The 21,850-nt window shown below is 41.7% G+C and overlaps 1 protein-coding gene across 13 annotated transcripts in view; it reads left to right on the forward strand.

The window, feature by feature from the left end:
* The window catches only part of TRIL (TLR4 interactor with leucine rich repeats), a 158,906-nt gene that overhangs the window by 85,017 nt on the left and 52,039 nt on the right, over window positions 1-21,850 (forward strand). Inside the window, exon 4 of one of the 13 annotated variants that reach the window (XM_069586731.1) lies at window positions 8,154-8,215. The exons of the other annotated variants lie outside the window; for them this stretch is intronic. The gene's annotated coding sequence lies outside the window, so the exon portion shown is untranslated. The remainder of the gene's footprint in view (window positions 1-8,153; window positions 8,216-21,850) is intronic. 13 annotated transcript variants of the gene reach the window in all.

Consider the following 21,850-nt stretch of genomic DNA (forward strand, 5'->3'; position numbering starts at 1 on the left):
GAGAAGTCAATAGGATATCCATGAAATTATCAGCAAATATAGCAATTCATTTGCAGGCCAATGGTGATAACAAAAGCTATTTCAGGATGCAAGATTCTAAAAGTAAACTTGTAGCATGGAAGGTACTCATCAAACATTCGTTGGATTGAAATGCACTGGGTTCCTGCCATCATGGGATAGGCGATGAGCCTTGAGGCAGGGGTAGGAGATGCTAAAGGAAGAATGAGGTCTTTTACTGGACTTTTCAGTTTGGCTTAGGACCAGAGGTTCTGCTGATGAATCTAGAGAGGAGCCTTCTTTTTCCCAGCCTGAGTTGAGCTTGCTTTTGCCAACATTCTGCAGCTCTGATCCATTATCAGTAAGTGTCACCCCTTTGCCATATATAGAAACAGTAAGGGCAAAGAAAACGCACTGTGGGGGCGGATGACTCAGGATGTTTGGCAATAGGATAAATGAGCATTTTACCTTTTGTAGTGATAGATGGAGGGCCCTACAGGCAAAGACTGCTGTCTGCCTCTCCTCCTTGGCGTCCTCCTCCTACTAGGCTTTTGTATAGCTCCAAGCACGCCGCGGGTACCCACAACAAACCATTCATTAAAGCTTGCTTCTGGTCCAGGTTTGAAAAGACCAAAGTTGCCATATGGAGCTGGATTTGTTTGTGTGTGTGTGAGAGAGACAGAGAGAAAGAGAGGGTATGAGAGCGAGCGAGCTGCAGAATAAAGGAAAAAAACCTTGTCAGTTCTGTTCTCAGTCACATCTCCAGAGTACAGCGCCTTGTCTCTGCCACCAAGAGATTTCCAGAAACTATCTATTGGATGACAGTTGAGATGAACTGGGCTGGAATTTTCTGGCACTGTGAATTTCCCTGATACTTTTTTCTCTCATTTGGGCCATGTGATTTGTATCATCTGGGATTCAACCAAGCACAGAACCAATACATTTATATATTAAGAGATTTATTATGAGGAATCAGCTTATACTACTGTGGGAGCTGGCAGAGCAACTCCAAAATTTGTAGGGCGTCAATCAAGAAGAGATGATTGCAAGCCGAGTAGGACTGTGTAGGCATGGATGAAGCACTTTTCCATGGGAGACATTTCTTCTCCATGTCTCTGTCTCTCTCTAGGGAGTCTCAGCCTTGCTTTTAAGGGCTTCCAAGTGATTAAGCCAGGCCCACCTAGATCGTTCATTATTTAAGGCCAACCCAGTAGTGACTTTGGACCGGGGAGCCTAGTGGGCTGCCGTCTATGGGGTCGCACAGAGTCGGACACGACTGAAGCAACTTAGCAGCAGCAGCAGCGGTAGTAGTGTTAGTCACTCAGTCATGTCTGACTCTTTGCGACCCCATGAACTGTAACCCGCCAGGCTTCTCTGTCCATGGGATTCTCCAGGCAAGAATACTGGAGTGGATTGACATTCCCTTCTCCAGAGGATCTCCTCGACCCAGGGATCGAACCCGGGTCTCCTGCATTGCGGGCAGATTCTTTACCATATGAGCTACAGGGAAGATCCATTACTGACTTTAATGACATCTGCAAACCCCCTACTCAGTCACATCTAGATTAGTGCCCGATGGAATAACAGGGACTTCAGCTTAGCCAAGATGACATCACAAAAGCTAACATATGGGTTTAAGAATGTGTTGGGAGATCCTGTGGATGAGTGAAGAAAATAGGTGTGTGTGTGCGTGTTTAGATGGAGCTGGGGGCGTGGGGCCAGTGAGGAGGTTGGGGGAGCCAGAAATGGTGGGATCTTTTGCTCTCCTTTTTAAATCTGAGGTCCCAGGAATGTCTGTTTGGGGAAGGTCACTAGCTACTAACATATAGCCCCGGGAAGCCATGACCTTTGGTTCTGTCACCTTGACACACTGAGCAAGAGCCCAGTCATACGTATTAAGTAGGTGGCCGTCCGGTCCACCAGAACCGCGCCCACTTTGCTTCCTTTCTTGCCAAAAGCCAGAGCTCAATTTTCTCCGACAGCCCCCTCGACCCCGCCCCGCGCCAGGTGAATTCTCCATATGGCCGCCAGAGGGCGCGCGAGCTGAGGAAAATGCCTCAAGGCTCCCAAGCTGCGATACGGGCGAATCTGGGGCGGCGACCCCTGGCATGAGTACCTCTCCTTCCGCGGGACCCCTACCAAGACTGCCACCCTTATGTACACCTTTTAGAGAGGGGCATGCGAGACTTCTGGGAGGGAAGAGAGCTCATAGATTCACTCTCCTTTGTAAGGGTCGGGAGGGTGGGCTTGCAAGGAAGAGAGGTCGCTCGGCGCCAGTTCAAGGGAGAGACGGGAGATGTCTCCTACTTCACTTGTCAAACCAACCCGCGGGCAAAATGTCTCGGCGCTCCGGGCGTCAGAAGGCCCGCTGTCCCCAGAAGAAGGCACCTGGCTTCCGTTCCTGTCCCATGGGTGCGCGCGGACCCTCCTGGGCGCGGCCAGGTGGCCCCGCGTAGGGAACAGCCCGGCGCCTGCAGACACAGAGTTGCAGCGGGATATCCATGCCTCTCGCGGAACAGCAGCTCTCCCCAGCCGTGCAACCCCAGCTAAAAGTCAGGGCCCAAGGCAAAGAGGCAGTTCTTTCCTGTAGTTTCTATCTTTAATCTTAGGATTAAAAAGGATGTCTGCCGCAGCTGACTAATGACACCCGTCTCTCCTTTCTCTTTCCTCCTTAAAAACACAGCCTTAATGAAATGCTTTTAAAAGCAATATAGATTTCGAGGGAAAGAAAAATCACTAGAGGACGTCAACCAAGGTTTTAATACAACAGCATTATTAAAAATAATAACGGGCCTGGCTTTTTGCGACTCTCAAAGGTGGATGGTGAACAAGGACAAATAGAGTAGATCAGACAGTTGAAAATTAAAAAGAGTGGCTGCTGCACTCATAATTTGCACTCAAAGCACTCATAATTCGCACAATAGGGACATTTAAACACTCAGCGAGACTGAGCAATAAACACATTTCTCACTCAAACATAACCGAGGTCAGGGTGGGAAACCGCGGCCTTCTTTTCTTGTCTGATGCAGGCACCTTGTGGCCTCAGTTTATGTGTGGTTTTGGAAAAGTCTGACAGGAATGAGTGTCTGGGAGACTTCTCAGTTGTCAAGAAGCTTCTTATGTTTCCTAAAGAAACTCAACCTAGATTCATTAAGCCATGTCACAGAGCAAAGAGAATTAAATATTTTTTTAAGACTGCAACTAATCCTAAAACTGAAATATAGGGGAAAGAAACTACATATGAAAGGTCTGTGAAATTTTTACAAGAAATGTGCAAAGATGTTGTGTTTAAATATCCTCAGAAGAGAAAAAAATTGCGATCCCCCCACCTGCCCCCAAACTCAAATGATTTTCGGTCATCTACTCCCAGACCTCTCCTCATAGACTTAAATAAAATAATATCATTTGAGTCATTTAGGAAAATATTTATGTATCAGTGAAATCAAGGAGATTCTTTGAACGATGTTGCTAATGTATATTTGAGTAAGGCCAAACCTTGTATTTATGCTTTTGTTTTTTTTTTTGAAATTGTAGGCTCACGCTAAGAATTTTTCCCTCCCTTTATAAACATCAGCATAGTGCCATAATTTCCTTTATTTGCAATCAGTATATCCCATGGTTAACAAAGAACTTTTTCAAAGAAAAAATTGTGCCCTAATGAAATTCAGTACTTCTTTATAAAAAGAAAAAAGAATCTTTTATATGCATTTTTATATGCGCTAAATATATAAGCATAGTGTGTACCTGGTAAAGTTGATTTCTGCTGACGGGGTAACCCAGGTAAATCAACATAGAGTCCACAGCACATTATAGGGTGCACTTTATTGAGTTTTACCTTCAGGTAAAGACTTCTATTAAAAATGTACAAGTGCCTGCATACCTAGCCTGCCTTGTTTTCCACAGTGCTGTATACATAATCTCTTAAATTTTTTTAAAATCAAAGCTTGCTATATTGAATACATTTAATTGGAATCCAGTGGTTAAAAAATATAAAAATTTACTGCTGTAGAAAAGTTTTGATTAGTACTTTCCATTAGCAAGTGTTATTGAGCAAACCCTCTAACAGTCTATTTGCATTCAGACAAGAACTAACTTAGCAAAACAGGTGATGCTTTCAACTGTACAAATATATTATTTCCCATAAATACTCCTAATGAAAGAGGTGGTCTGTTTCAGAGGAAGTAACTGCAAGGAAGACTTTTAAATAATAATGAAAAAATCGTTCCCAACCCTGATAAGTACAGGCATGAACGCTTGAAGGGTGAATTATTAGGTGTGGAAAGGCAGAGTCTAGAAACCTCTCCCACGTACATTTTAAAGTAAGCTGCCCTAAAGCGTGGCAGAAAGCCTCTGGAAAGCATGGCCTTTCTCTTACATCAGAATCTCACCCTTTCTTCCCCCATCCAAAAAAAATGAACTCAAATACAAAGAAATGGTGTTCTACCCTAATGAAACGTTTGGGGACGATGCAGGAATTTCTTGACTTGATGGTGCTAATTTTCTTTTAATAAAAAAAAACAAAAGATAGAAAATATTGATACTTTTAAACAAAATTAAAATGTAAAATAAGTTCAGTTTTACAGAATTTTCTGACAAATACAAATTTATCAGAATCTGCGGATTAATCTTTCTCTGATGTTTAGTTAGCAATTTGGACTTTATTTAACAACAAAAATATAAAGAAGATTTAGGTTGGAAAGGGCAGTTTTGGTCCCCCTGTCCCATTTATGATTCTTCAAGGAGTTCTGCATTCCTCTTCAGTTGTTTGTCTAAATCTAGAACCAAGATAGGAGTCGTTACACCACTGGATGTTTAGTGTTTCACAGAAGATGACAGACCTCTGACTTGACATAATGAAGCCTGGAAAAGCCCCACTGTTTCTGCCAGAGGTCTGAATCTAGATTTTTCTGGTACATCATTTCAGACTATTCTTCAGAGTTAAGTGCATGAATATCTTCAATTTTTTAAAAAATCTGACTGTTACGTTTTGGTAATTTCTTAGCTACTACAATGCTGTATGTGTATATGTGAGTGTATGTGTGATGGAAAAGGGGGCAAACGGGACAGAGCTACGTTGGGAGTAAGGAAGAAGATGTACTGGGGAGGCAAAAGCCTCTGCTTTGGGATATTACATGTTCTTTCCAGTATCTTATTCACGATGAATTTAAAGAAGGATATTCTTTAGGGAAGTAAATCTCTGCTTTCAACATTGGTCACAGTTATAGAAGACTATTCTGTTTCATTATTGTTCAGATGTAATGTTTCTATTCTATGGCTTATTCTGTGTGCCTCACACACACACACACACACACACACACACATAACTTTTCTTTCTCTTTCAGTATCATCACTGTTGGCTAATAATGAAATTGTGAATAACATCTCACTTTTTGTTGCATCCCAATATTCTTTATTTGCAAATTTGAAATGAGTGTAATTCAATGACAGCAGCAAACAATAGCAGTTACAATGCTGTGCAGGATAAGAATACTTTGCAGGAGAATGACGTTTCAAATTAGAATTATTTGATTTGATTGGGATGAAAAGAAAATGGTAATGTATTCTAATCAAATAGTAAGCAGTCAAAAGAAGCAAAATATGGAAAAGAATCTGAATATTCAGGTGAAATGTATTTGACTACTACTACTTCATTTGATGTTTTCTACTAGTTTAAATCTTGTTAATCAAATCTAAAGTTATATAACCCATTAATCTCATAGGTTAATCAGGGTAAGAAATCTAGTTCAAAGCCTGAATAGAATGCAGTTGTATTACTTTTTGGTATTTAAAAAAAAAAAACAAAACACCCTTTTTGCAGTGTTACATCCAAATGAGTTTGACAGAATGGCTGTTCATAACTTCCATTTATAAGGAACAGCCTTATTTGCATGTAAGGAATGTACTGTGAGTACATTACATTAATGCAGTATGTAATAAAATAATAAAACCCTTTTGTTGAGCACCTACAATGTCTTGTACTGCACAGAATGGCCTTACCTAAGAATTAAGAAGGATGTGGTTTGTCTCCTGGAAAGCACAATCCAAATGGCTCTTTTAAGAAAGTTAAAGAATTACTTGTTGTTTAATGTCTTTCTTAATAAAAAACTTTCAAAAGATAACTTCCACTCAGTTCCAAAACACTTTTTACAAATTCTGAATCTGTGGAATCTAAATTAATAAAATGTTTTATAATAATTCCCCAAACTGTTTAGGTTGAGAATTTTAAAATACCCTGGATATATGGTCTGTTCACTGCTTCTTGCCAGCCTTATGTCTTGAATCTGTTTTTATCACCTATAGATTTGTCTTCCCTGCCTTTCCCTGCAGAAGTGTCTGAGGGCAGACACCTTCCTAGCCAGCCCAGACTCTTCAGTGTTGAATGACAGAATGAGCTAATACAGTGTAGAAATGTGTTAAGAATCCACGTTTTAAGGAAACATTTTAATTGAAAATATCGTTTTTACTACAAAGTAATAGATATTCTGAGTTAAAATAAAGTCATACCATAAATAAAAGTGTAAAGAAGAGAATAAATAACTCTGATCATTCCACCCAAAACTCAGGAATAAGAGTTGCTACCTAGACATTTAACAGTCTTTTGACATATGTTTGTCCAGACATTTTTCTGTGGGTCTACACATCTCTTTAAATCATCAAAATATGCATTATGTTATACAATCTAATCTACTTTTTCACTTAACAATGTATCATGAGCATTCTTTGCTATGGACAAGAACAGAAATCATTGCCATTTTAAAAGGCTTTTAAGCATTACACCATATAAATATATTAAAAGGAATTCAATGAACTTTTCATAATTAACAATTTATGTTGTTTTCAGGTCTTTTTTTTTTTTTGGTATGAAATACAATTTAAAAACAGTGACTTTGTGCTTTATCTCTCCCCAGAAGGGACAGTTTGAAAAACCCCATGTGAACAATCAAGAGGCTTTTTGTAGCCACATCATTATTCCGTGTAGGTTCCTAGATTATTCCAAGGATCTTCTCCTGAAGGTCTATAGTTCTTAAGTAAATTCAATTTCTTTAATATTTGGAGTGTCGAGAAAAGAAATCATGGAGTGCATGAGCTCTGCTAGCCTTCCTCATTAGTCTGGGGATCAATCTGCCTGTACACAGAGCAGCACACTCAGCAAGCTTTTCCCAAAGGATCAGAAAATACTGACAATTTAAGATTCCAGTGAAACCACGTAGTGATATAAGAAAAAAATCTATTTCTAAAATCTATTTCCTTTTTATCCAGGCAGGCAGCACTGATGGAGTGTTTGGGAAAGCATGTAAGAATTAAAGATTTTAAAATTTAAAAAACTAAAAAAAAAAAAAAAATAGAATGTGCTGATCATTGTGTTAAGTGATTTAATCATAAAATATTGTTAACTCTGCTCAGCAACATTATAGTGGATGTTTGGGGGGGAAAAAAAGTGAAACTGTTAGTTACTTAGTGGTATCTTTGCTGTTGTGTCCAACTCTTTGTGACCTCTGTCTATAAGTTCTCCAGGCAAGTGTATGTTTAAGGTAAGGTAAAAAAAAAGAAAAAAAAAAAAGGAAAGTAAAAAATAAAAAAACAAAAAAATTATAAAAATATAAAATTATAAAAAAATAAAAAATTTTATAAATTTATTTATAAATGACGCATGATGGATATAAAGGACTTTTCGAAAGAGCCGATGTTTTATAAATGTCCAAGTCACACAATGATTGTTTAAAAAAGTCAAGAAAGCTAAAAGAAAACTGGATGACTAGAACATTTCACTAATTGCCTTTATTTTTTATCTCATCCCACAGAGCTGTGGAGGAATAACAGAACTGCCTTCCTCTGCTCTCCCCTTTCTGCTCATTTCCTGTCACAGGAGATGTGAGTTTTCAGTGGTGGTCTCTGTAGCCATTCACCCATGGCTGCTTGATCAGAATCCTGACATTATCTACCAATCTATGAAGCAAAAGGCATCCAAGACCCACTCCCTAGGGTGGGTGATGGTGTGCCAAGAAGGGTACACCATCATAAGGGAAACGATAATCTCTCATCAGAGCTCTGTTCCTTGTGTGCAGAAAATGCTAGAAAGAATAAGATGTTTCTAAGTGCCCCTGATTGATTGTAAATTCTGATTCTGTTATGGAATTTTCTTATTTCTTTGATAGGCAGTGGTAGGATGGATTGAAACTGCTGTCCATAAGTGAAGCTCCAGACTTCAGTGGGACGGGTAAGCAGGCTGATTCTCCCTGCCTCGTCGCTTCTGCCTCTGTCACCCCACTGAGGACCTGCCTGGTGTGTCAGGCCATAGTTGGCTTGCCATCATAAGCATGATGACTCCAGCCCAGGGTTGCCTGAATAACATCTTTCTCCATCATATTTTGATAGTTCCCTACTGTTTTTCTAACACAGATGAGGAAGGGTGAGCCTCTGAGGGGAAGTTACTGTTTCTTTCCTGAGATGCTCAGTGAGGACGATGAATGTGGGCCAGGGTGGGGCGAGGACCCGGCTGAAATCTTGGCGAGAACCTGCGAGGGGACCCCACCTACAAGCTGACGGAACACAAGGTCCTGGTCCAAGCTGTTCTGCACATGTAAGCCGTTGCCTCCCAGTTCCAGCTGATCTGGCTTTAGTGGATGAAATGGCATCTTTCCCTTAGGAACCTCTGTTCCTGAAATTTCACTCAAGAGATCTGCTGCTTGTGATAACAGTGTGTCAGATAAGACAGCTTTTTACATCCAGTCCTTGGGTGACCTCTGATTCGGGAGACTATTCAGGAGTCCTGTCTTTGGTGAGAGCAGGCTCCTAGGAGGGCAGGGTGCCCTCCTTGTTTGTGGTGACCACTCGTGTCCCCCACAGAACATGGTGACTTGTGTGGGCAGCCCAGCCCCCTGGCCTGAGGGCCTGAGGGGAAGTGCTGGTGTGCGTGGTGGGGCTGCCGATGTGCTTATTTATTATTTCACTGAGTTATTGCTGAGTGACAAGGGCTCCTTGGGTCCTAGCAGGCTGGCATCCGTGGAACATATTTTTAACATGAATCGCAAAAGAAATAACAAAAATATGAAATGGCTAATTAGAGAGCCATTTCACAAAGGTCCTGCCTGATGACAAGTTTTTTGGTCAGTCTTGCCATTCGCTAATTTCCAAGTGGAGTGAAATCAGACTCCTTGAATCCAGGACTCAAAGCTGGGGCTAGGGCTGGGGCTGGATGGGGGCAGGGAAAGAAGACAGAAGGCTGAACTATTTGGTCTGTTTTCCCACCCTCCTCGCATTTGGGGTGATTTCATTGCATTTTGAAAAGCTCTGGGGAGCACCTCAGTGTTTGGTGGGAGGTGTGGACCCATAGTCACACAGCAAGTAATTCTAACTTATTCCGCTATTTCTAAGACGAAACGAGTCTCCGCTTAATGTAAAACTCAATGCCCTTAGCTGATTTTTTTCCTCTTTCATATTAACGGTGCATAAAAACTTGTGACTCTTTCCCTGCAGTGCAGTGAAATATTACAGTGTTCTCTGGGAGATTTTAAAAGCCTTCAAAGTAGGTAATCATGCTTCTGGGGTCACATGCGCGATGAATACCCAAGTTGCTATTAACCTGTGTGCAAGTATGCCTTTGGAGTTTATGGCAAAGATGAAAATGAACAAAAAGGGTTTTCTCCATTGTTTGACAGGCTAACACTTAAACAGCTCCTTTATTTCAAGGTTGGGCGCTGGAAAGACAATACCCAAGCAGCTTCCACAAAATATCGTTTACACATTAGGAAGGAATGTTACAAATTGCTGTATTATTTGCCGCTGACCTACATAAAGGGAGGAGATCAGTCCCAGAGTGGAATGGAAGCGTACACGAAACAGTAGAGAACACAAAGGGACTTGAGTTTCTCTTTTATCTCAAAATTTATGGGCTCACAAGATGATAACCTAAGTCATGTCAGGATCCTGTTTCCCTGAGCATCATATACCCACCTCAGAACCTCTGTATTTCAGTAAGTGATCCCCAAACCTAGTGGCTTAAACCAACCATTTTATTTTGCTCCACAGTTTTGTGAGTTAGCATTCAGGAAAGTATTGGCTGGGCCATTCATCTCTGATCTACGTGAAGTCAGCTGGGGCAGCTGGGGCTGAAGGATCTTTCCCAAGATGGCGTCTTCACTCATGGGCCTGGAACCCTGGGCTTCCCCCACCCCTCCTTCTCCTCTATCTTCTTTTCCCTCTCTCTTTCTCTTTTTCTCTCCCTCTTTCTCTTTCCTCTGACCTCTTATCGTCTAGGGTCTCTCCAACTGGATGTGGCTTGACCTTTTCATGATGTGGTGGGCTCCTCAAGAGTCACACTTCTTACAAGGGGGTTGGCTTTCAAAAGGTAAGATGTGAAAGAAACCAAGCCAGTGAAGGCCTGCACTTGGAACAACCTCAGGTTATTTCAGTGTTCTGCTGGTGAAAGCAGTCCCAGGGCTTATCTGCATTCAAGGACTGTAGATACAGACGCCTCCTCTTAAGTAGAGATGACCAAGATTAGCAATTAGAGATGACGGTGCAGAGGGGTGTGTGGAATAGGACACACTGCTGTCACTTTTAGAAACTATGATCGGTCACAGGTGTGTGTGTGTGTGTGTGTGCATGTGTTTGCTCAGTAACTCAGTTGTGCCCAACTCTTTGAGACCCTATGGACTGTAGCCCACCAGGCTCCTCTGCCCATGGAATTTTCCAGGCATGAGTACTGAAGTGGGGTGCCATTTCCTATTCCAGGGGATCTCCCCACCCCAGGAATCAAACCTGTGTCTCTTGCATCTCCTGCATTGGCAGGCAGATTCTTTACCATCTGAGCCACCAGTGAAGCCCCATAATCTGTCATAGTGGAAAACAAAAGCCTAAAGCTATGCTCCAGAAACTTTTTTTGTTGGAACTTCAATGATTGTTCACACACTTTTGTGTTACTGATTTTATTCCCTCAGAATGATTAAACAAATATATCTATGATTTTAAACTGAAAAAAAAAAAAGTTTTGTTGCTGTTAAGTCATGATCTATAAAGTCTTCATTTTACATTCCAATATCCAGAGTTCAACTTCTATCTTAAATTCTACTGCTTTGGACTCTGCGGCCAAGTGAAGTCTCCATGCAGGTCACCTCTACTCCAGCCTCCCTGCCTGTGTGAAGCCCAGAAGGCAGATTGCCATGCCTCTTCAGGGTGCAGCACTGGGTTCATCTCTAATGTCACCTGTCAGCCTCTTCTCCTGCTACCTATCCATCCTCATGGATGGTCTGTGAATTGAGGCACGACCTCCACATTACGATCTCTATGCTTTTAAAATTTTAGCTCAGTTGAATTATGTTGATTGACTTAATAAATGAATAAATGTCACCCTGATTCCAGGAACTTGGGCTTGTAGGTTGACTGAAAGAACCAATAAAAGAAAAACCTGGGGCTATGGCCAAGAAGACTTCTTCCTACTTGGAATCTGGGGTGAACCAAGTCCACACCTTCTTAAACCTCTACCACCACAGATGAGAGAAGCTGAAGAGCTGTGAATAGCAGCTAAATGGTGTATTTATTTCCAGAAAATAGGATTTTAATTAAACACATTCTCTTCAACAGCTCTTACCAATCAAAGGATTAGAACTGTTCTGGTTGCCAAGCACAAACTCTACAGAGGAAATGGCCTGGAAGAAAAATAATTTTCTCCACCTCAAAAATAGGAGTAGGAAAAATATGAAAATAAATATTTTCAGTCTTATATTTAGTAATTTTAAAATTCCATACTCAGCTCTCCAGTGTCTATTTCTTTCCTTTAGACTGAATGTCATGTTTACTCAGTGGGTTTTAATGTAATTTGGGGGGTGTTTAATCACATTTCTGCAGTTTATCACCTTGGAGGTTTGCTCAGCGTCTAGAATGAAGAGTTTATTTGCTAAATTGAGGAAAATGTAGACAAATGTTTGTATGTGCTCATTGGTAAACAGATTAGGATGTCCAGATCACAAGGGCAAGTTGGTAGTCTGCTCTGAGCAGGGCTCTGCAGCCACATCTGTGGGAATTCAAGAGGGTCAACCCAAGGGGAGACTTAGGAAGCTCTTCCCAACTTGAATAACAATTCGTGGGTTAATCTGGCAAAGATTGTTATACTGAGGCCAGCTGTTGGGTAGGAATCAGAAAATGGCTGATTTGGAAGAAAACTACTCACTGAATCAAAGATATGAAATCATAGTTAGGGTTGAAATGCAAACCTGGGAACCCAATTTGACTGGAAGAAATGTTCCCAACTCCAAGCTGTTTCTGCATGCTGCACGACAGGACAATAAATCTGAGAGATGAGGTGTTGAGGCAAGGAATACAACTTTATTTGGAAAGCCAGCTAACCAAGAATATGGCAGACAAAATCAACCCTGAATAGTCCTTGATGCTGAAGCTGAAGCTTCAATACTTTGGCCACCTGATGTGAAGAGCTGACTCATTGGAAAAGACCTTGATTCTGGGAAAGATTGAGGGCAAGGAGAAGGGGGTGACAGAGAATCAGATGGTTGGATGGCATCATTGACTCGATGAACCTGAGTTTGAGCAGACTCTGGGAGATGGTGAACAATGGGGAAACCTGGTGTGCTGCAATCCATGGGGTCACAAAGAGTGGAACCTGACTGAGCGACTGCACAACAACGAATGTCTGTAAATAACCATCTTATCAAGGCCTGGGTGCCAGGTTCTTTTATAGAACTGAGTAGGGGTAGGTGAGGCAGTAAAGTAAAAATGGCCACTAATCTTACAAATATCTCCTAGAATGGCAAGCCTCAGGGAGGGGAGGGACATGTTAATTTCTTCCTTCCTGTAGCCACCCACAGATGGACAGGGACAGGAACAAAAGCCTTTTGGTTTAACATTTAGGCAGAGGAGCAGCGTTCCCTGAGGCAGGAAATTATGCTGACAGAATCCTTTTAGTGAACCAAGGCAATCTGAAGCAAAGGTTAAAGTGAAAGAAACAGATTCAACATGGAGTCAGTTCTGCCCTGTAACAGAAGGAACACACCCACGTGGACTGGGGTGGAGAGCTCTGCTGGGCTCCTGGAATGGCTCTCCCAACTTGGAGTCAGCGCCCTTCACCAGGGATACAACGAGGAGCTGTGCTGTGCATTTCCATCTCTGTGTACTTTTCAGGAGCTTGCGAGTTTTATGTTCTTCCTGTGACTAATTTATTAATTGCCTGAGGAAGTTACATGAGAAAAATAAAGGCCATGGGCTGCACATCATTTGACGAGATATTCTGATATATGGATATGAGAGTTGTAGGTAAAATTTTTATTTTGATTTGGGGCCAAATGTGTGCATGAGTGTGTGTGTGTGTGTGTGTGTGTGTGCATGAGAGAGAGAGAACATGTTTGTCTCTGACACTATATAGAAGTCATGGCATAGATGCAAACACATTTCCCAGCTCTTCCTCAGTGCTAATTAACTGAGTGCCAAGCCATATGGGATTATAGAAAGGAGTAAAACATGAGACTGATAATGCCATCATCTAGTGGGAGAGATAGCACGTGTAAATATTGATATGAGGCCCAGTGCGCTGTGATCAGAATAAGACGAAAGCAGTGAGAGCGGGGTAGTGGTGTGGGTGCATTCTAGCTGCAGCCTCTGGGAAAGGCTTTGTGGAGGCATGGCAGCAGCGGCCAGGGCTCAGAGGAGGAGTGAGCTGGGCAGGCTCCCTCCAGGAAGAGGGAAAGGATTCCTGGCAGAGGGAACTGTCTGCATGGTCATCCAGGAGAAGGTGCAGACTCTGTGTGGGGAAAGGTGATGGGAGCCCTGTAGGGGTGGGGAGGAGGATGTGGAAAGATGGAAGGAAAGGGTAGTTTAAAGTGACACTGGGGAACCCTATCTGGGTGCATCAAGTTACTAAATCTGGACTTGGCTTATTTCACAGTGAAGAGCTGTTGGAAGTGTAGGAGTTGGGGCAGGAGTGTATGTGTGTGAGAGTATGTGTGTGTGTGTATGTGTGTGTATATCTGCATGCATGAAGGAAGGGCAGAGGCAATCTGTGCTTTAAAAAGGAAGTGGGTTGGCAATTGGGATCATGCAAGGACATGGATGGAAGCAGAGGCCAGTTAGCAGGATATTGCAGTGACCCTGCTCAGAGAAGCTGGAGTTCTACAGGAGGCAAGTGGGCAAGGTGAAGAGGAGGGAGATTCAAGTTTTATTATGAAGGCAAAGTAATCAGGGTTTGCCAAATAATTAGAACTGGGGATTAGAGAAGGGGGTGAAGGCATACAAAATGTGTTCAGGGGCTCTTTGGCATCACACTGGCCTGGGATGGGGAAGGAGAAGAAGGAACCACTTTGCATATCTGCATATTCATTTATTAATGCACAAAGAAATTGTTATAGAGCACATGTAGGCACTGAGTGAGGGACTGGGATACAATGGACTAAGACAGTGATGGAATTAGGGTCAGGAAATCATGACAGTAATTAGCGATTCATGGGGTCGCAAAGAGTCGGACACGACTGAGCGACTGAACTGAACTGAACTGAATTAGGTTCTATGTTATAGTCTTAGGAATTGTCCTTAATCCAGCCAGGGGACTGAATCAAGGAGGAAGTTCACCAGTGAGAAGGTCTTATAAAATTATCTGATCCTGCAATCCTCAAAGTTTCATTTAGTGTGATTTACAATTTCAATGCTAAATATTTATTCTTTCTTAAGTAAAGTTACCTAGGTTCAGTGCTGCTTGAATCTAATTAAATGAACGAGTCAGTTAAAGAATCACTTTTCAAGAAGGGCCTGGGGTATTTGGGCTCTGAACTTGCAGGAGTCCACACTTTGGAATCTCTCAATGCAGGTCAGGTCCATAGTCATCGCTGGATTATTTTCTCCATCCTTGGAGACTGGACCTGATCAGGTTCACTAATGGCTGCACTCTTCTTGGTATTTGCTTACATAACACTATCAGGACACATGTCTTAAATATTTTATCAGGTTTAAAGGGTAGTTTTCATAACACAGCATTGTATGACCTGCAGAACAGACAAGTGGGGAGGATGAAGGGTCCTGGCATGTACTCAGTGACCTACTTTTAATATGCATTCTGATATTAATAATTTGATTAACTTATAACAGGACTGCAGGTATTAAGTGTTGATTTTCCCTGAATCATAAAGAGATACTACAGCACAGTGCACTTTACTTAAGTGCCTCTCTCTTAACTCCTGAACATAAAACTCATGTAGTCCTGACCTGTGTCTAGGCTACCCCTGGTTTATGGGAACTGAGCATGAGCTAATTGCAGGATTGGTTGTTGTAAACCAAAGCGAAGTCGAAATGCTTCTTTTGACAATTGAACACTTGGAAGATGGGGTGGAAATTTATCCATTAGCTGAAAAAACTGAATGCACTATAGGATACAGAAGAGCCTCTTTCTTCAATTATTAAGTGTTTAGTAATCTGAAAGTATAAGTTAATGAGAGTAAAGTGATGTGACCCAGGAGCAGACTTTTAATAAACATTAAAAGCAGACAAACAGAACCACCAGAAAAATTGCCAGGATCCTTTTTAATCTTTTCTAGGCTGCTAGCTGGTTATGAAACTGTGTCTGCTTTGAAAAATATCCTCGTATAAATGAATATTTGAATGTTTGCACCAATTAAAATCACCCTAGGAAACAGGTATTTCTACTTGACTCAATGGAATCCCTCATGTTTTGCCTTTGACTAAGCCGGCTCTGAGGATGACAGTCATGCTCGTAGTTGGAAATAGTTGCTGTGAGTATGTTTTGTTTTTTGTTTCTGTGAAAGCTCCTTGGGTGTTTTTTTGGCTTGATCTATCTTCCTGATGGGTTTATCTGTTCTTAAATTATATTAGTAATTTTAAAATTCAAGTGGGCATCAGAATCACCTGGAGGGCTTTTAAAGACACACATCAACCGGACCTCACTCCCAGAGTTTCTGGTTTAAAAAGTCTAAGGTGAGGCCTGAGATTCTGTATTTCTTACAGGTTCCCAGGTGATGTTGTTGAGCTGGTACCCGGATCACACTTTCAGAACCACTGAATTTGGTGTTTCCTAGATCTCTCAGTGGCTCCGAAAAATTCAGTGAACTCAGAGGAGGCTTTTCTGTCATGATAACTGATCAATTAAAAATAATGAAACCTTTCCTGATAGCTTGTTAATCAGAAAACTATCTGATCTCAACTAGAAAGCAGATTTTTCACAAGTGCATTTGTATAGAATAAGTGGTGGAATATTTGTGACAACATGGATGGACTTTGAGGTCATTATTTTCAGTGAGATAAACCAGGCAGAGAAAGATCAATTCCATATCATCTCACTTATAGTTGAAATCTCAATAAACCAAACTCATAAAGGCAGCTGAAGCGCCAATAGTTTGGCCATCTGATACAAACACCCAGCTCATTGGAAAGGATCCTGATGCTGGGAAAGATTGAGAGCAGGAGGAAAAGAGAGCAGTAGAGGATGAGATGGTTGGATAGCATCATCGACTCAATGGACATGAGTTTGAACAAACTCCAGGATATAGTGAAAGACAGGGAATCCTGGCGTGCTGCAATCCATGGGGTTGCAAAGAGTCAGACAACAACTTAGCGACTGAAAAATGAACAACATAAAGACATAGAGTAAGTAGTGGTTACCATGAATTGGGGGTCGGTGGGAGTAAAGGAGAAATGTGATTTAAGGGTGCAAACTTATAACTAGTGCATAAAAATGCCTACAGATCTAATGCACTGCATAGTGACTATTTTATTTAATTTTAAAATATTTATTTTTTGGCTGCTGCATGTTTCAACTGCGGCATGCAGGATCTTTCATTGCGGCCCTTGGGTGTCTCTCTAGTTGTGGTGCATGAATTTAGTTGCCTCTCAGCATGTGGGATCTTAGGTCCTTGACCAGGGATTGAACCTGCCTCCCCTGCATTGGAAGGGGGATTCTTAACCACTGGACCACCAGGGAAGTCACTTGCATAGTAATTAGAGACAATAATACTGTATTATAATCGTCAAACTTGCTAAGAGACTAGATCTTAATTAGTCCAACCACACACACACACACACACACAAATGTAATGGGATAGAGGAGCCAACAGCCAGTACAATGGCAGTCATACTACAATATATAGTCATTCCAAATCAACATGGTTTGATTAAGCTATACCTTAAATTTATACAATGTAGTTAGTCAAACATATTTTAGTTATAAATAAACATTTTAAAATTAAAAAAAAGCGATAGAGTGATATAACTTTAAATGTTGGCTTTTATTACCAAGAAAAAGGCTGACCAACTGTTGAGCTTCTTACTTGTGAGTTTTGTTCATCAGCAGAATGAGGTTGCTGCTTTACCAAAAATTTAAAGTCGTGATCAATATTGATAGTATTTCCCCTTTATGTAGACTGGAGGCCTAAGGTAGAGCTAAATGGTATTATTATATGAAAGGAAAGTCTGAGGCAAGTGTAGGAGTGTAGCAGAAAAGAAGTAAAAAAAAGCTGAATTGAAAATAAGCAGTGGAGGCTATGTGTTTACAAGTGAAAGAAACCTGTATCAGCACCAATGAGTAGATGTGGTCTTCTTAGACCCTTTGGTTCCTTTTCTTTTACTTTCTTTCATGACCAAGATCTCCAAATCAAAGCTACCAGCTGGAATAGGTCTACTTTAAAGAGCACTTTTCAAACTTTAACTGCTCTGTCAATGACCCGAGATTCTTATCAAAATGAAGGTTCTGGGTCGTTAGGTCTGGGGTGAGGCCTGAGATTCTGCATTTCTAACCAGCTCCAGGTGATTCCAGGGTGGCTGTTCCCTGATCTTGGGCATGCATCCGTGCATCATGCGGTGCACCCCTTCATTCAGGTGAAGCCTTAAAGCATCACATTACTTTCTTCTGATTTACCTTCTTAGCTTACAGCCCTGCTGTCAAATGTTGGTTGGCTTACATGACTGCTGCCGCATACCAAGCTGGAGAGTTAGTTGCTCTCCTTCTGTTTAGTAGCTCAGTCATGTCCGACTCTTTGCAGCCCCATGGACGGTAGCTTGCCTGGCTCCTCTGTCCATGGAATTCTCCAGGCAAGAATACTGGAGTGAGTACCCATTCCCTTCTCCAGAGGATCTTCCCAACCTGGGATTGAACCCAGGTCTCCTGCATTGCAGGCAAATTCTTTACCACAGAGCCACCAGGGAAGCCCCTATTTGTTTAAGTGATCCTGATACTGCCTACTTTGTATCTTGAGATGGTTTAGCAAATGCTCTCATTCACTGTTTTTCAACTCTCTAAGAGATGTACCTTTTTCTTGGGCTAAATTGTTAGTCTGACTTCATTATTCAAATGAATCTTCTTATTCTGGGTTTTGAAATCAACTCTAGTTTCCTGAATCTTCCCCTTGATTCTGGGCCACAAAGGTGAAACAGAACAAAGCAGGTGGTGATCCTCATGGCTAACTTTGAATCACTAGTAGTCGCTAGCCTAAAATTCTCATGATATCTGGTGATTCTTTTTACATGACAGACCAGCTTTCTTCATTTGCACAATTTCAACCTTTTTCAATGCCTGATGTGTATCCAATGTCAGGATGGTTTAATATACTTTTATTGAGCACCTTATATATTTGAGAGCTTCCCAAGTGGCACTAGTGGTAAAGAATCTGCCTGCCAATGCAGGAGACATGAGTTCGATCCCTGGTTGGGAAGATCCCCTGAGGAGGAAATGGCAACCCACTCCAGTATTCTTTCCTGGAAAAATCCATGAACAGAAGATCCTGGCAAGCTATAGTCCATGGTATTATGAAGAGTTGGACATGACTGAGCATATAGCCCTTTGAGGCACTGATGGGATCCCCAGTCGAGGTTTTCAGTTGGTTATAACCCAGGAGAAAAACTTGGATGGAAGGGGAATTACTTTAGGTGAAGACTGAGAAAGTGTGTTCTACTGAGCAACAAACCAGCAAGTAAGGACACATTGCTGGTGTAATAACAAGGGCCTTGTAAGAATCAGGATTCTTCCTCCTGATCCTTTCAGAAGCCTCCCAACCCTCCAGTTTTCAGCATCCATTTTAGGCAAATTAGATTTGGCTACTTCCTTGGGATTTACGATTTTTATAACTTTTCCTATAGTCAACATATTCAGTGATTATGTTTTGTAACTAGCCCTTCTTAGTCTGAAGGCTCTCATTTCCTGAGCACTGTGGCTGGCCTTCATGCAATGTCTCATGGACACCTCGTACATGCTCAGTCAGGTCCAACTCTTTGCAGCCCAAAGGACTATAGCCTTCCAGGGTGTCCATGGAAGTTTTCAGGCAAGAATACTGGAGAAGGTTGCCTTTTCCTCCTCCAGGGGATCTTCACAACCCAGCAATCAAACTCGCTTCTCCTGCACCTCCTGCATTGGCAGACAGATTCTTTACCACTAGCGTCAGCTGGGAAGCCCTTGGACACCTCATGCAATGTATATTGTTGTCTTGATCTTGCGGATACAGTAACTGAGGTCTTGAGAAGTTAATCTGCCAGGTAAAGCAGCTGGTAACAGAGTCAGCATTGAGGCTTGGAAACGCTGACTTCAAGTCCATTGTACTGACTCATGGATTTTTTATACTTCATATGATTCATTTGACGAGTAGAAAAGGGTAGACAACTGAGAGGAAGGAAGAGCCATAGGTACAAGATTTAAGGTGATCAAGGCAGACTCAGCACCGCACCACCCCTCACCCATGAGATGCAGATTAAATGGTGTTGCACAAGACATAGGCAATGGCACCCCACTCCAGTACTCTTGCCTGGAAAATCCCATGGACGGAGGAGCCTGGTGGGCTGCAGTCCCTGGGGTTGCTAAGAGTCGGACACGACTGAGCGACTTCACTTTCACGTTTCACTTTCATGCATTGGAGAAGGAAATGGCAACCCACTCCAGTGTTCTTGCCTGGAGAATCCCAGGGACGGGAGAGCCTGGTGGGCTGCCGTCTATGGGGTCGCACAGAGTCGGACACAACTGAAGCAACTTAGCAGCAGCAGCAGCAGCAGCACAAGGCATTGTTCTCTTGAAACTCTTTGTTCTCAGAGGCTGGAAGATGTCAAAGGAACAAGAAATAGGGTAGCCATCCCAGTTCAGCTGGAAAGCTTCACTTATGTCTAGAAAAATATTCTATTCAAAATAGTTAGTTTGTAATATTGGTATTAAGGTAATTGGACCATATACCTGAGATATACCTGGAGGAAAAACTTATGCGCAGAGAGACTTCATTTAATCACTTTGTATAAGAGGCCAAGTCTTAGCTTATCTTTAAGTGAGAGCTAAGGGAATGAGCATATACAGCTATTTGATGCTCTGAATTCAACAATGGAAACTCATAACCTATTGTGGCAGATGCTGTTTGCTGCCCAAAGGCCTTTATCCACCAAGTCTTCTTTACAAAAGTGACCTCAGCATGTTTAGGATGGTAGTGTGCTCACCTCTGGGGATCTCAGCCAGTGCTTCCAAATGTTTTTCATGGCTTGGTACATAGAAAATGATTAAATTTGCACAATACGCTGTGCTGACCTGGAGGAAATTTGGAGACATCATATGAGGCTTGAAAGAAAGCAAATCTGTTATATTCTTCTCATATTATGTAATTATGATAAGAAAAATGGAATATAAATATTTAGAGAGACAATTTATTAAATTTGGATGATATTTCCAAATAAGATATTTCCTAATTTTTTAAAATAAGAAACTCAATCTTATTTCCACAAACCTAAAATTTAATAATCAGATTTTAGGCTTGAAAACATTGGTTAAACATAATGTAATTTCTCTTTTAGATTTTCTCTTCAAGTTCTTGATCATCATCACAATTTCTGCTTACACAAACTGGTGAATAAAAAATATTAGAACCATATTTACAACCATTCAAAATTGTAATCATTGAAAGAAATTTAAAACCTAATGTTTCTTTGAAAAATATAATATTAAAGTTTTATGTGATAATGTGAATATATTTCAAATCCAGGAAAACATTCCATTATAAAATGTCAAAAAATTATGATGAAGTTCTAATCTGGAGAATTATAGCTGGCCTGTAGGTAGGTTGGATGGTAGTAAAATAATACATCAATTGCCCGAGGACAGAAGTTCCTGATAGAGGTAAAGGCTAAGATTTGGGGTGGTCAACCAGAGTGGGGCCAACTGAGAGCTCATATTTGACTTCCTTGATCCCCAGCCTCTAATGACCACACCTTGGGTTATGCAATCTCCTTCTTGGATGCCTGACACAGGTGCCTCTTGGGAACCCCTTGTCCCTTAGAAACCTGTCCAGTGGCCCACAGGCTCCTTCTTCCTTGCATCATTGCAGACTCTGCACCTGGCTTCTCTAGTACACGCTAGGTGGGGCAGCACCTTTGTAGCCATGCTCATCTGTTTTCAGCAAGCACCAGATATTGCACCTTGTGAAGAGACCACCCTTCAGGCGCACACCCTGTAAGAAGCTCTGAAAGACCATGCTAATACTAGCCAAGGACAACCAGCCAGAAGGCTTCTGCCATACCAAGAAATGAGGGGGTCAGTTTTACGTGGCTTTACTCTAACCCATAGGTCTTACACAACAAGCACTCTAGTTGGGAAGCATGGGTCTAAGCAAGCATGATGACTTGGTTCCCCACTATTGTAGCTTCTGTGAAAGCTCAGTTCAGTTCAATTGCTCAGTCATGTGACTCTTTGTGACCCCATGGACTGCAGCACGCCAGGCTTCCTTGTCCATCACCAACTCTCAGAGCTTGCTCAAACTCATGTCCACTGAGTTGGTGATGCTATCCAATTATCTCATCCTCTGTCATCCCCTCTGTCATCCTCTGTCGTCTTAGCTATCTTTGAAAGCTAAGAGATGCTAAATGACCTAGTTTGGCCAAGGAA

Source organism: Ovis canadensis, chromosome 4 (assembly GCF_042477335.2).
Source record: "Ovis canadensis isolate MfBH-ARS-UI-01 breed Bighorn chromosome 4, ARS-UI_OviCan_v2, whole genome shotgun sequence".
Lineage (NCBI taxonomy): Eukaryota > Metazoa > Chordata > Mammalia > Artiodactyla > Bovidae > Ovis > Ovis canadensis.